A 5,336-nucleotide genomic window follows, 5' to 3' on the forward strand; every position below is an offset into this window, starting at 1 on the left:
ACATACTTCAGAATAACAAAGTTTAATGACACTGCTTACCTCATTGTCGAGAATGAATATTTGAAATATTTAATCAGGATAATATTTGAATAAGTAAGGGTCATCCTAATAAAAGTTTTGCATATTGCTCAAACAATTTCTTTTGTCTTAGGTACTCTAATAAGCTGGCAAATCTCTTGAAGCAAGAAAATTGTTACTTTTATCATACCAAGGCATTGGACTAAGAGAAAGTAAGGATTCGTTAGGAAAGTAATCATCGATTGATGTGATGTTGGATGTCGAATCTGTTGTCACTCTTGACAAAAGATCTGCATTAACATTTTTATTGCCTTTTTCATCCGTGATTTCTTTTAGAGAATAAATCATTTGCAAATCTTCACATTCATCCAACTCATTATTACTTAAAGTAGATTCAAGTTGATTATAAACTAATTCCTCAATATGACCTACTTCTTGTAATTCATTATCATCTTCAGGTTGCTTGCAAATATTGAAAATATTCATCTCTAATGTCATGTTTTCAAATGATAGTTTCATCAGTCCATTCCTACAATTAGTCAATGCATTAAAAATTACAAGAAACAAACGTCCTAAAATGACAGGAAATGAGTTACATGCTTCAATAAGTTGTGTGTCCAAGACAATAAAATCCACACGATAAATGAATTTATCAACTTGTACTAACACATCTTCAATTATTACTTTAGGCACGTTTATAGATCTATCGTCAAGTAAAAGAGTTACAGAAGTTGGTTTTAACTCAGCTAGATTGAGACTTTGAAAAATTGAATATGAAAGTAAATTCACATGGCTCTAAGATCAAGTAAGGCTCTTTCAATTTTATGTTCTTCAATAAAGCAAGAAATTGTAGGGCAACTAGGGTCTTTATATTTCAAAGCATTATTGTTTTGAAGAATGACACTTACTTGTTTGGCTAAAAAAGCTTTCTTCTTCATATTCAATTTTCTCTTCACAATGCACAAATCTTTTAAAAATTTAGCATAAGAAGGAACTTGTTTAATAACATCTAATAAGGGTATATTGATCCTTACCTGTTTGAAAGTTTCAAAGATTTTAGAGTTGTGATTGACTTTCCTTTGTTTGGTCATGACATGAGGAAATAAAAGTGGTAGCAGAGAATTAGTCTTTTCTTTTAATTTTCAGATTTAACCCCTTCCTTACTCTCAGAGATTGACTCATCATCTTTCTCACAAGGTTCAAGAGTGGGTTTTTTGATAACCTTATCACTATGAAGAGTGGTGATTGATTTCACTTGATCTATGTGCTGACTTCCAAAACTACTTGCATTTACATTGTATTGCCCTTTGAGATTTTGTTGTGGTTAAGATGGAAACTTACCTTTCTCTTGAAAACTAAGAGCAGACGTCAATTTTGCAAGATTATTTTTAAAATCTGTCATGCTTTGAGTAACTTGAGTATTGATTGTCTCTTGCTTTTTAATGAATGTATGCAATGTTTCCTCAAGATTTATTATAGAAGGTGGAACATAAGGAGGTGCATATCCATGAGAATTTTGAAAATTATGATATGTTTGAAACTATGGTTGTGAAGTTTGTGCCTATTGTTATTGTAAATTGCCCATAAACATAGGATCGTAGAAAAAAAGAAAAGAAAAGACCTTAATGAAAAATGAAGACTCAATATGAAAAGAAATGAATAAATAGTAGAAATAATAATAAATACAATGAGTAAGGGAGAGAATAAGCTCCATAAATAAATTTAAAAATGATTAGTACTTAAAAGTGTATTTTTATCAAGGTTTTATATTATCATTTTGCACTTCAAGTATTAATAACTCCTTAGCTAAAACATGTTTTATAATATCAAGTTTATGCCTTTCAATTCCTTTTCTCTACTTAGTTAACTTTTATCTTATTTATGTTCTTATTTTGTTTATTTGTTTTTCTTTCTTTCATTATGTTTAGCTAAGTTTATTATATCAAGGTAAAAAGGTTATACTAATGGTATAAGAATAAGTATAGTGTAAACTTAATATAGACTTTAATATTTGATACTAGCATGTTTTGTATTTGTTATCTTGTTCATTCTTTGATATTTTGCTTGTTAAATGACTAATCTAGATTTATGTTGCATAACACTTGGTACAACAAATGCTTGGCACTTTCATAGCCCATATTGTATGGTATAACCGACACCTGAGCTATGAAAGAAACTTGATTTATTGTTAACATAAGTTATAATCATGAATGCCTGACAAGATTTACAAGTATTAGCATTAATCGAATAAGATAACTAATATAATTATGTTAACAATTTATAATCTGATTGGAACCTTCTTTATGTGTGGTTTCCAATTGAATATTAAGAGTTTATACTATACTTGTTTGACATACTATTAGTGGATCCTCTAACCTTGATATTTGTTGTTATCATTGTTTAATCCTTACATTAATATTCCATCTCAAAGTTCTCATTTTCTTCTTCTTCTTCTCGTTTTTTTTATTACTACTACTACTACTACTACTAATAGTATTATTATTATTATTGTCATTGTTGTTATTGTTTCTTCTCGTTCTTTTTCTTTATTATTATTATTACTACTACTACTACTACTACTAGTATTATTATTATTATTATTGTTGTTGTTGTTGTTGTTGTTGTTATTGTTATTGTTGTTGTATTATTGTCATCTATAATTTATACAATTAACTTCTCTGTAGTTCGACTCCGGTTTTGCTAGGTTATTTATTACTTCGACACTCCTACACTTGAGAGAAAATATCAATATTTTGGTCGTGTCAAAAAGTATGGTGAAAATTGTAATGGACATTACAAATTTTGAATTAAAATTTATAATATTAGTGAGAATGGAGATGAGTTTCAAGGGATGAAGGTTTCTTTTATAAAACCCGACATGAAACCCATTAAAAAGTTTCACCCAACATCAACTTGGTAACATTCAATAAATGTGAATAATATATGTAAGAAAGAGTAAAATAATAATAAGAGTGAAATGAGTGAGTTTTGAAAATAGCATGTAAGGAGAGATTTAACCCGATTATCAACCTAAAATGAATGAGATAACCAACCTTAAAAAAAAATAGGACCAAACCAAACAAGACTTAACTTCATTTATAAGGGAGTAGAAGTAGTTGGGTGAAAAGAGGATGACTTTACCTCTCCTATTACTACCGGCCAAAATAGCCCCTAGCAACCCCCTCTTTTACAAAATTTCCAGCAAAATGTTCTCCTGCATTTCATCCATAAAATGCTAGAGTGAATGAGGAGTGAAAGTGAGGAGAAAGGCCACAAAATAGAGATGTAGAGAGAGAGAGATTCACGGCTAAAGGCAGAAAGAGAGGGAGAAGAATCAACCAAGGAAGAGAACAAGAAGAACATGTATACAGTTGTGAAAAATCATCCTTAATCCTTGCTTAATTCATATGGTAAGAACAACCCTTCAGTGTCCATTGTTGTCTTGAGTGAGCTTTGTTGAAAAGGTTGAACAACCCAAATCAAAACTAAGGATTTTTGTGCATATTAATGTTTTGAAAACTAATATTGTGAATGAGAATTTTTATAAAGGAAAGAACAAGTTTCAAAGAATGTATAGTAAGAAAAATTTGATGTAAACTAAGAAGAAAACCGTAGATTAGGGCTAGTCATAAGGAGACTTGAAGGGGGGAGGAGAAAATTGAAGATATATTTCAATGATTCATGATCTTGAACAAATATTTAAGGAAAATAGGGCTGGAACAGAAGTTAAAAGTGTTAATGTTCTTAGAAATTGTATGAATAAATGTTGAATCCCTTATAATTCCTTGTTTGAGAGATTGGTATATGTTTTATGTATGATAACATATATTGTAAATGAAGAAAATTATGTGATTTAAATGAATGAATTGATAAGGACATGGAGCACAAGTTTCGGCCAAAAGAAGAAATTCAAGGGAGAAATTCTGATTTGGTGAATGTTGTTTGAAAAATAGAAATGATTGCTTGGAATAACCTTGTATGAAGTATTGATATCATCTTATTGTACATTCTTTAATGAAAGGGGTAAGAAACCACAAGAATATACTTGTGGGTATATGTATTAGTTTGAAAGAAGAAAATGTGCAAGAGGCACAAATAAAATTATATGCATAATGTGAACATCTCTAGATAGACAATTATTAATGATTATATACATATGAAAATGCTTGGGTGAGGTAATGTTGCTTAGTGTGGATAATAAAAGGAATTGAAGAAAATTCATTATAATTCACTTAAGCATGTTCGACAAAAAGAAAACAACATGGGAAGGGTTATGGTTTAATGCATTTGACATGCTCAGCAATGCTTGATATTGAATAAAAGAAAATTTAACATGAGTGTTTCAGAAGTTTTGATCAAGAATTGTTAACAGGTAGCCATATTAAGGAAGAAAGTTCTTTCATCTGGTTGTTGTGCTTAATGAATAGTTTCTAGCAAAATAATAATAATAATAATAATAATTTTGATCATTTTGATGAACATGTAATATATGTGGTAATACTATTTGACTTGAATTATGTGGAACATATTATATGATGCCAATATAGATGAGAATTGATAATGTTATCTTGAATATAAATACAAAAGGATTTATTGTAGAAATAAGGCCTATATTCGGCCAAGGTAGAAGAAAGAGTTGGTTGGACATTTAATATTAGTGAGAATGGATGTTGATTTAATGAATTAAAGTGATGACTAAAAATAGCTTATTCATGAACTTGTTTTTGAAACTAATTGGGCATGTGAAATAATGGATATGATGAATGAATTAGAAAGGGGTTTGAGTACTGATTCAAGATGTTCTACTGAAATGCAGAAGAAGCATACAGAGTGGGACCTGACTTCTCACATGCAAGTACAACAGAAGTTCAAGGTAAGGGTTGCCCCCTTGCTTCTTTAAATTGTTTAAATTCTTGTAATGCTAGTTATATGATAGACATTATATGTATTTTGTACTACTATGTATCATGAGAAATATTGCTATATGAATATTGCTTATGGGGAGTATAAATATTGTTGCGTGAAAGTTACCAACAAGTAGGAAAAAAATTATTATTGTGTGACCATTGCCAATGAGCAAGAAATGTTATTGCAATGTGAATGTTGCCTACGAGCAAAGAAACAAATACTAATTCTATGTGAATGTTGCCTACAAGCATGAGAAATAATATTATTATATGAATATGTCCACCTGGTGAATATGACTATAGAAAGGAAAGATACGGTGAAACGAACATGGATTTGAAATCTGAATTTTGGTCGTAGACTCTGGGATTTGGAGTTTGGATATGGGTCGATATATATATATAAGAAAGAAA

General features: G+C 29.8%; 1 long non-coding RNA gene across 1 annotated transcript; it reads left to right on the top strand.

Annotated features, from left to right (window-relative positions):
* The first annotated feature begins 3,143 nt into the window (after positions 1 to 3,143).
* On the top strand, positions 3,144 to 5,327 carry LOC105118047 (uncharacterized). The gene is made up of 2 exons (XR_840868.1): positions 3,144 to 3,428; positions 4,835 to 5,327. It is a non-coding gene; the product is annotated as an uncharacterized LOC105118047 (long non-coding RNA).
* Positions 5,328 to 5,336: the final 9 nt, after the last annotated feature.

This window comes from Populus euphratica, unplaced genomic scaffold (assembly GCF_000495115.2).
Source record: "Populus euphratica unplaced genomic scaffold, PopEup_1.0 scaffold1703.1, whole genome shotgun sequence".
Lineage (NCBI taxonomy): Eukaryota > Viridiplantae > Streptophyta > Magnoliopsida > Malpighiales > Salicaceae > Populus > Populus euphratica.